General features: G+C 35.4%; 1 protein-coding gene across 1 annotated transcript in view; it reads right to left on the bottom strand.

Moving 5' to 3' along the window:
- Window positions 1-11,231, bottom strand: part of GRM5 (glutamate metabotropic receptor 5) — a 383,964-nt gene that overhangs the window by 122,677 nt on the left and 250,056 nt on the right.

Consider the following 11,231-nt stretch of genomic DNA (forward strand, 5'->3'; position numbering starts at 1 on the left):
CTGTTTGTGCTATCAGAAAACTATCTTTCAGCCAGGACTCAAGGGACCAAGATCCTGGAGAAAAAAAAAAAAATGTACTGAGGTAAGCCTTACCCCTTTGAGGTATGTGACAGTTCGTTGAAAGGCAAGGATGAGGGGCTAAGAAGTTGCAATAGAAGTAGTAGCTGACAGAGCTCATTGGCTGGTGACCTGAATCTGGCAGAACTGCCCATCAAACTCAGATAGGGCCATCAGTTCTATTCTGCAGATGGACAGAGCCACTGGCTGGTGTCTCCACTCAGGCTCAGCTGCAAGGAGGAATGTGGGCTGCCAAGGCCTGAATGCTGATTGCTGTAAATCCTACCCTTCTTATCTGTTTCTATCAGACTCTCAGTGGTCAAGACCCACTGATTTCTCCAATGATCTTTGTGAGATGAGACCCAAGTGTGCCTCCTAGGAAGCACCCGCTAAACGTTGGAGGAGCTAGATCTCTACCTTGGGCTCTTTTTCCCCTTAGAGAAACCATAGGCCCAGGTAGGCCCTCTTATGGTGGGGCTCTGCTGGCCTGGGGGAGAGATGGTTAGAGGGCAGCCACTCCTCTTATTCTTCTAATTGGATTCTTCTCAGTCTCCGTGTTCCAGAGAGGTGCTTAAGCCTCACCCCTGGGTTCTGGGATTTTCACAAGGGTGTCTTGTCTATGCATAGTTACTAGCTGGTCTTATTGTAAGGGCAGCAGAAGTCAAGAACAATGTATGTTGCCATCTTAATTATGTCACTCTGGCAGTGGTTTAGTTTTCACAGATATTTTAAATGTGAATGTGACACAATTCAATTTGCAGTTTTGATAGATGACTCTTTTATACAAATAGATTTGAAGAAATAAAGGCAGAGTTACTTATTAAGAGGCTACGGCAATAATTTAGGTGAGGACTGATGAGGGTTTGAAAAAGAGAAGTGATTGCAGGATGAGAAGTAAGGGACTTCAGAAATATTCTATTTAGATGTTCAAAGAGTCATGATTTGTTGTAATATTCTGTGGAGTAGGGAGTAGGAAAAGGAGTCTGGAATGACTCTGAATTCCCTTGAGTGATCAGCACCATTTACTAAAGAGAAATGTGGGTAGAAGAGTTTAGTCTTAGATATATTGACTTTGAAATGTTTGTGAAACATAAGTGGCTTATGTCAGAAATACAGTTATAGACATAATCTGAATTTAGAGAAGTCTGGTCTGAGATATTTAATTTAAATGTTGTCAACAGATTAATATTTGATAGAACTGTTAGAGAAAATGTTATTTCAATAAGTGTTTTAGGCGATGTGGGCAAGGAAGAAATATAGACACCCAGATAATACTAATACTTATGGAATACATGGAGAAAACATTCTTATAGGATTTTGATAAAGAAAAGATAAAGAGGGAAGAGAATAACAGTGGTGGGGAGTGGAGTGCTAACTCAAAGCCAAGAAAAGCCAGAGCTTCAAAAGGAATAATAACAGCCAACAATGTTAGATCCAACAGAGAGCATAGGATTTTAAATTGTCCTTAAGACCTGGCAACACAACTGGGGAGTTTTGGTGGAGTGTAAGGACAAAAGCCAGATTTTAGTGAAGACTGAAGGAGAAAATAGGCAGAAGACAAAGTTGATGTGGACCATGAAAGAACAGATCAAATGGTATGCTTTTTTCTAGAAGTCTTCAACAATTTAGAAATAGGGCTGCAGCAGGTGGATTATAGAATGGAATTTGCTGAATTAGAGAAGTGTGAAAATCAGGCTTGGAAGAGATTTGAGGGTGTTGCTGAGAAAGGAGTTTAATCAGCTATGGCATAGGATGATTAAGAAAGTCAGGCTGGCATGCAAGAAGCTGAAATATTGGGAAAAAATGGAGAAATCATAAGACAAGGGAATTCTATGAGAGCAAGACCATAGCAAGGGCAGTGAAAATAAGAAATGGTAAAAGCAAAAATTAGATGGTAAAAGTGAAATAAGAGATGATAAAGCATGCTTATCCAGAGGGTAGATACTGGATTTCTGATTTCTAGGCGATGGAAGAATTCAGGATGTGCCATTAGGCACGTGCTAGCACAGATAAGGCATTTATTTTTCTTACCCACCATGCAACACTATTCTTTCCAATTAAATTTCACTTCAACTAATTATTTTAAGCACCCATATATTATCATGCTAGATTATAATAAAGACATTTTACTACTAGAAGCTTTTGAACATATAACACTAAACAACATTTTAATGATACGGAGGTTATTTTGTTTGTTATGCTTGTGGTTTATTTGGTTGAGTTATTTAAACCCAATATGATGTTCATCTGATGGACAGAATATTTTTATCTGAGTACATGATCCTCTTGTCTTTTCTACTAACCAGACAAGCACTGATAGTATGTGATCTCTAGAGCAGTTAGGGTTTTACACACATAGTCACACACATGTACACACATATCAATGCATATGCTAACACATGCAAGCACATATACATGCATGCTTTCACACACGGATACAAATATATTTGCACAGGAAAAACAGAATCTATTATTTTCAGTGTAAGCATTCCCTCATCTGAGACATTATTCCTGACAGAATATTTTGGAAAGAGGCAAACAGTTCTAAAGAACTGAGACAATATGATGATGTACAGTTGTGAAATTATTGGCAATGAGCATTGCAAGATTTTAGTCACCATGTAATACCAAAGGAATCAACACCAAAATTATCAATACTCTGAGTGTGAAGTGAGGCAATTCAGTCATTTTTCTCTGGACCCTGGTCATTAAAGTCACCCCAGAGGAGCCTGAAAACTTAAGAATAATTTATTTCTGGTCTACAGTCATGCCGCCCTGAACACGCCTGATCCTGTCTGATTATGGAAGCTGAGCAAAGTCTAGCCTGGTTTAGGACTTGGATGGGAGATCACCTAGGAAGACCAGGTCCTGTAGGCATAAAATAGTAATAATAATAATAATAATAATAATAATAATTTATTTCTGAGAAGCAGATGTATTTGCATCTCATCTTACCAAGTTCATTTATTAAATATTTTTTAGGCTGATAAAATCACTTTTCTAGTTTTTTCTTGCCTCTAAATGGTTTAAATGTACTGGCTGTTCATTCCTGAATGTCTAGTTAGGGTGAAAGTCATGTTTCAGAAGTAAAAAGGGGGAAAAAGGTGTTTAGGGAGGTATGTTTTATCTTTAGTGGAAAATATGAACCCAGGCAATGAGAGAAGACTAGAGAAGGGGTGGACAGGGCCAAATGGCTCATAGTTTAATATCTGTAATATCAGACCAGAGTATACACACTATTTTGGAAAAAAAAAAAAGTGTTATTAACAAGCATTTATGTGCCACAGGTTGTTGGACTGTGTTGCAGTATTTGAAAAGAGCAGATGTGAGGGCAAGGTATAGACTTACAGAGAGAACATTGAGAAGATTCAGAGAAGTGGGAGAGAAGAATCTGCAGATCTTGTTTATATGCTGCATCTAAGAAATATCCGAATGAAGTAGAGAATCATTCTAGAACATATTTTGGTAGGGAAGAAGTGCTGAGGGTCACTGACCTCTACTGCATTTTATGTGATTGACCACTTCCTCCTGGAAAATGTCTTATCCTGTGGCTTCCAGGGTACCATCCTATGCTGGCATTCCTCACTGCCCTGGCTTCTCCATTCTCTGGGATTCTGCAAGTGGGCCTCTCTTCCTATTCCTGCACCTTAGGGATTGGTGTTCCCTGGGGAGTTGTCTTTGGTATTTTTTACCTGCACTTTTATACAGTCTCTTGTACATTTCATCCTATGACTCCAATTACATTTTTATCCAATTACTTCTAAATTTCTGCCTCCAGCTTTGTTATTCTTCCTGAGTTCTAGATCAGAGTATTCAACACCTATGAGATAGCTCGACCCAGGGGTACCTCCAATATAACTTATTCAAAACTATTATATTTATCATTTTCCCTGACAGCAACTATTGCCCTCTCTGATGTACGTCTCTAGATGGGTGCTACTATTATTCCTCTAATTGTTCGAACGAGAGTCTTAAGGAAGGTCTGATGTCACTCTTCCTTACCAGGGATCTCCCACTTCTAGGGACAAAGTCATGGTGATGCCATGTCCTTTCTATCTTGGGAAACTGCTCCTTTTCCCACAACCACCCCAGTGTTGGATTTATTTAGGAACTCCTCCTTTCTTGCTTGGAATAGATAATACTGGTCTTCTTTTGCTGTTATTTGTGAGATTATACAACACAACTTTAATGATATTACATCTGTGCCTAAACATTCTCCTTGGCTTTCTCTGCCTTTAAATAAAGTCCAGACTCCTCAAAAAAGTCCATAAGAATCTTCATGCTGTTGTCCTTGCCCATTATTATCTCCCATCATTCTCCTGTTTTTTTTTTTTTTTTTCTGTGTGCTTTGATTTCTTCAAGTTTCTCCCTAGAAGCTATCATGGTTTCTTCTTACTAATTCTTCTTACCTCCAGTTTTAATAATCAATCATGTTTGTTTAGTTCCACCTTTCTTCTTTTTATCTTACTAACTTCTACCTGTTCTTCTCACTTCATTTCGGATGCCTTCTAAGTCTTTTATGATCTCACCTGTCTGAAAGAGATATGCTTTTTTGTACCTTAAACATTCTTTGCTTAATTTCAATTTAGCATTTCAATAGTTAATATGCCTCTCTTCTTCAAGAAAGTGAAATTCTTATGAATAGTGTTTAGGTCCCTAGCCCCAGCACTTAATTCATTGCTTGTCAATAAACAGAGACTTCCTAATGCTGAATAAACAGAAGGAGTGTGGTAATTGTTGAAGAGGAAGGGCTTTCTTATAAGGAAAAGAGATATGCTAGCAATTTAAGTGGATAAAGATTTTGGAGGATATGCTGAGCTTTCAGGCCTGTAGGGGATTTGGGAGGGGAAGTAATATTTTCTGTCTTCAAGAAGATTAAAATCTTCTTGGTCGATAAACTTTTGGTACACAAAATAATTTAAAACAACCTAAGGCTATTTATAAGTAAATGGCAAGTGTTTGATGCACACAAGAAGAGAAGTTCAATAGTAGGGGGAATTTAAAGGAATGAGGATCATCCTGTCAGGCTTTAAAGAAAAAGAAAGAACTTGAACTGCATTTTTATGTATTCATAGCTTTTATATAGATTGAGAAAAATATGATTTTTTTTAAGATAAAGGGAACATGAGGTAAAAGAATGTACATTTTTCATGGCATGTGTGAGTGGAAATAAGAATTCTGTCTTAACTATTGCCTCCATGAAGATCTGAACTCTCTCCAAAGGTTCTGTCCAACAATTATAACTATTTACCAGATCATTCTATCAATATGTCCCATTCTCATCTGAAACACTATACTTAAAATTAAACTCATCTTTTTTTCTACTTGCCCTTTCTAGACCTCTCTCAAGTAATCCAGAATTCAAAAACTGGACTCATTCTTCCACATCCCTCACATACAGAGTCAAGTAATGATCTTTGCACTTAATAGGCATTCTATAAATGTTTGTTGAATTAACAAAAGGAAATACTTTGGAGTTGAACGCGACCACATGTCCCTAAATACAGGGACATGTGAATTGAGTGTGGAAATGCAGAATAACAGATGGCTACAATTGAGGGTCTGGGCATCCTTACATATAAGAGAATCAATCACAGTGTGTTTAAAGAGTGAGAAACCTCAGGTCCTGGGAACTGCAGCTCTGGTTTCATGAACCCTTGGATAAAAGCCCTGAGGTTAATTCTAACAAAGAACTTGGCAACAAAAATCATTAGGTGAATCAAAGTATTTTATCCTTTAGGGAAGTTACCACTATTTCATAAAACTTAATTTAATGTCTTAAATTTTATTGTAACACACTTAAAATTTAGTCTATCTAATTCAGTGTTTTAGTCCCATAATCGATTGATTGTGTAACCATAATTGACTGGACTCTCACTTTCAACCTTTTCAGAGGAGCTATAAAATTCTTCAAAGCACATTATTAATTCAGTCTTTAATGAATTATTTGTAAACATAACAAATGTTTATTAGGTAACTACTATATGTCTATGCTACCATTTGAATTACAATGACATATATAAGACATTCTTTATCCACCTTCACGCCCATCCCTTACACACCTAAGATCCTTGGGGGCAGGTATTATATCTTTGTTATATTTATATCTCAGTACTTGGAAAATAGTAAACACTGAATAAACATTTGTCGAATTAATGGATGATAAATTAAACATTATAAGGGCTATGGTTTCTATATGCACAGGATGCTAAAGGAAGTATAGAAAGAATAATTACTTATTGCCTAGAAAAGTGTATTTCAGAGAGTATATTTTCAATTTTGTTGATAAATTTTGAAATGAAAAAGTGAATGAGACACAGTGAATTCCTCAATTCAATTACTCTATTGTTATCAAGCTGCTATATATATAATGGAAGTGATTATTTTTAAACTGCAATTTATAGACTTATAAGTTAATGGATTTTTAAAGCTGAAGTTAATCCATTCATATAATCAACACCTATTTATTTAGCACCTACTGTGTTCTAGGCACTGCATTTAATTCTTGTGGTCAAATGGTGGCCAAGACAAGGACATTTTTGTTGAAAGAACTCAGTAGGTATTCATCTGGAATTATAAAAAAGCAATTTATATTTAAAAAATGAAAATAATTTCTGATTACTTAACTGCTTGAAAAATACTTGAAAGCTGTGGAAGTGCAGTTAGAATAATGAGATGATAAGTTGTTACAGAAATGAATTAATAACCCTTTAAAATCTTTTATTAGTGGACAATCTATAATTCATATTTTTACTTATGTTAATGTCCAATGAAGTTAATTTACTATATACATTTATGTAAATAGAAGGCATATATATATATGTACATATTTGTGTATGTGTGTGTGTGTGTGTGTGTGTATAATTTTTATTCAATTGTACATTTGCAGCATTATCTAGAAGCCCTGACTTATAGTGGGTAGTGTTTTCCCTTTCAACATTCACTCGTGTAATTTCCTGCAGTAAAGACATGTTTTAACTCCAGAGATGAGTTGCGATTGGCCTTGGTAAATTAGGGCGATCTCTCCTATTGCCACGGTTATTGCTTTAGGTAATCTTAGCCAATATAATAAGAATTTATATTTCTCCTGGCTTAGTCAGAACCTTTGCTGGGAACTATGGGACACAGATATTTTCTTTCTCCCTCTGGACAATATTATGAGGTTGTAAAGCTGCTAATTGCTGCTCTTCCACCATGAGGGAGAAACTAGCCTGAGAGTGAAGCTAGAACATGGAGAGTCACAAAGAAATGGATTCAGAGACCTGGTCATGTCATGCCTAAAACCTGACACATGGATTTTTTAATTACATGAACTAATAAATCCTCTTTAATGATGAAGCCAGTCTATGTTGAATTATCTGTTATTTATATCAAAACAAATTAGTAATAGTAATACTATATATATTTAATTCTTAACAAATTAAAAATCACAATATACAAAACAATGTGGACTTACAAACATGATGAACTTTTAACTGGTCCTGCCATTCTGAACGTTTCTACACTTGTCCCTTATATGAACCACACCATCTAAATTATTGCTTCTTTAGTCCACTGGCCATCAGCATTCATTTTTCAGCCTTTTATCATACTTAGCATTTGGCTAATTATTTCTCATTTATTTATTAACTTTGTCAACTCATTTATTTAGGAATTCCTATGTCAGTCAATGAATTCAGATAGGAAGCATGCCATATAACAAAAAATATATATATTATATGCCATAATACTGAGTAAAACATTAATACCAAGATCACATAATAATTTTTAATTATAAATTGATTAAATGAGGGAAATATATACAACCATGAAGAAATGGTTATATATATTTGACCCCCTGTCTAGGGGCCAGTAATATTTTGATGAGGATGTAAATGTTTACTCTGAGCTCAGAAGTGATAATTAACAAGAAATATGCTAATAATAATTACCGGTAAAGCAGTATCCTGGGAAGGAATATTCTATTGAAGCCTGTATTTGAAGCCCCTAAGGTAGGAAGGAGCATGGTTCATTTAAAGATATGAAAGAAAGCCAGGGCAGAGAATGAGCGGGAGAGTGACACAAGATGCCTTATAGGAACCTTGCAGAGCATTTTAAATATTTTAGTCTTTTCCCTAAGAACAATGAAAAGTCACAGAAGAGTTTCAAATAAGCAATGGCAGGATCATATTTGCATTTTAGAAACATCGCTCTGTATACTAGTTAAAATATAAAAAATTAGTGGTGAAAGGCAAACTAAAGGACGCAGTTGCAAACAAATTAAGATGTAATTGCACTGATTCATGAGGGAGGTCTCTGTAGCTTGGATGGTGATAATGGAGATGGAAAGTAGTGAAGAAATTTGAAGATGGTGAGGAATAGAACTGGGATTTTCAGGTTTGTTGGCTACATGTAGAAAATAGAGGATTATATGACTTAAAATCTCTTGCTTAAACAAATATAGGGCTAGTTGTACCAGTCATTGTGAGAAGGTACACGGAGAATAATCCGTTTTGGGAAGAAATTTATGAATTATATTTTAACTATGGCGACTTTCTAATATACAAGTAGAGATGTTAGAAATACCAGTTTGAAATTCAAAAGAGTTTGCACTGGAGACATTATTCTGAGAATGAGCAGTCAGGACTACCAGTTATAAAAGAAATCAAATACAAACTAGCTTGGTAAGTGTATGTATGTATGTATGCAAGTGTGTGTGTATCTATCCATCCATCTATCCATCCTTCTTTCCATCCATCCATGCACATATCCACCCACCCTTCTCTTATATTACTGGGAAGTCAAATCGTAGAGTTGGCTTCATGTATCACTATGTCGTGGGACTCAAATGATAGTGTTAGCCCCTTCAATTTAGAAGTTGGAAGGGAAGACAGGTTAAATTATTTAGAAACTATGTGGAAGATAAGTTGAAAACAAGTGTCATTATTCTGAGGGATATCTCTATCAATAACACTTAGCTTTAGCATACTCGATTTCTATTAATTAAATTCAGTAAAATACAAACTAAATGAATCCATTCTAAGTAAGGCACTTTTCTGTTTCCGAGATTTTGAAGTTGAAACTCACTCCCTTAACCCTGTTTCATAATACTTTCCTCATTCTTCACCTTTTTCATCTATTTAATAAGTAACAAAAACTCAAAGACCTGAGAATTGCTATAGTTTCAATAATTAAACTATTAATTTACATACATAAACCTAGTTTATTATTCTTATTCTGGCTTGCCAGATGCTATACTGATATTCTATGAGCAGTAACTGCAGTGACACTCTCAGCATTAAGCCAAAATTTCACACCTTCTTGATCTTTCATCATGTCTACATCTCACTTCTATCACATCACTCTCACCATTTTCCTCTTGAGCCTTCCTGATGATCTGAAAAGCACTCAGAAGGAGGTATACAAGGAAGATGGAAAAGGCAGAATGATATGGGTTCTGGTCTGTCAGGAGTACCTCATGATATAAATATCTTGCCTAACTCATAAGTGGTCCTTGAAAAGCCTGCTTTTTAATCTATAAGATATTTTTTCAACCTAGAGCTGGATTGAAAGACCTGAATGAAGAGGCCTATATCACCTAACAAAAGGAAGAGAGTATACTGGAACAAATTTAGGAATCAAAAATTCATCATGGTGTTAAACACTTTGTGAAAAAGCTAGCTGAGAATTATAGATGAGATATAATTACAGAGCTTTTGCAAGACTGTGGCTTTTGTAAGATATCCTCGTGACTGATTCTAAGTCTGGGATTCAATGCCTTTCATTGTCTCTAGATCTCAGACCCTCCTCTTTAGGGGTCTTGAATGGACCTATTCTCAAAATCTTTGTCAGCATTTCAATTATTCTCTTTGCCTTCCATCTTTTCCTGGATCTTCAGATTCGCACAGGTCTCAACATGTTAAAAAACAAAAACAAACAACAACAACAACAACAACAAAACAGCAGTCTTAACTTGCTCTTATTTCCTCCTGTAATGTCATATTTATTCCTTTTTATTAACTTTCAAACTTGTATTAATGGAGCACATCTTATACTTCCACTTTCTCGACTTTTAAAAGTCATCTTCCTTTTTGTACCTCTTACAAAAATCTCTTCAAGTAAATAAACGCTGACATAACTTTTTTTGTGTGTGATGTCTGTCCTTTTTCCCTTTGACATCTCTGGAACCCTTTCTTAAAACTCCTTCCTCTCTGGTTTCATGATTCAGTGTTATTGGGCTTGGAACTACTTTTTTGACTCTTTTTCTTCCTTTTCATTTCTGGATTATATTTCCCCTGTTGTCTATAAACTAGAGGTTGAGTTCTCTTTTTGTTATTCATATTACATGCTCTTTTTTGGAAAAATCTAACCATTCCACGGTGATTACTTTTCACCTACTCATTAAACGATCCAAATTGTAGCCACCAAGAGTACTACCACATATTTACATATGAAAAATCTGGTGCCCACATAGAATGCCAAGATTACCAATATTGTTAGCACAATTTAAGATTTATGATTACTTTTTAATTTAAATTCAATAAGTAAACTAGGACACAAGGCCCAGAATAGATCATGTATTTCCCTATGTATCAGTATATGTCCATGGGGCTTTTGGGAAGTTGGCTGAAGTAACGAGGCAGAGCCTGAAAGATGCAAGCATCATTGAGCAACTTTCTTGTGAATATAATATAAAAATTCAGCAACAATTTAGCCTTGGAGAATAATGATTTTAATAAAAATATAGAGCTTATGATTCAAATCAGAAAAAAGTAAACATTGACCATAATCAGGAATGGTATTAGATGTAATCATGCATAGCAATAATATACAGGGCGACCTATTAGTTAACTTTAAGGAAACTACACCAGAGTATCAGTTATTCAACATCCGAAAAATGTTTGTGCACCATTTTTTTTTCCTCTTTAAATCCTAGTTATCCTTTAAGGACATATTCTGACATTAATTACTTTCTGACACATTACCCAATCCTTGATTTACTCTCAAAAATGAATCAATTTTTCATACATCTGCTTATGATGACTTGATTGTATATCTGTTAATGCAGTTAACAGTTGGACAGAGTATAGTCAGGTGTTTATTTGTATAAACTACCACTAATTTGTGATTTCCATGAATTAAAGGAAACTTCCTTCCTTCCTTTCTCTCTTTATCCCTCTCTCTTTTATTTCTTC

Source organism: Pteropus alecto, unplaced genomic scaffold, assembly GCF_000325575.1.
Source record: "Pteropus alecto unplaced genomic scaffold, ASM32557v1 scaffold7, whole genome shotgun sequence".
Taxonomy (NCBI): domain Eukaryota; kingdom Metazoa; phylum Chordata; class Mammalia; order Chiroptera; family Pteropodidae; genus Pteropus; species Pteropus alecto.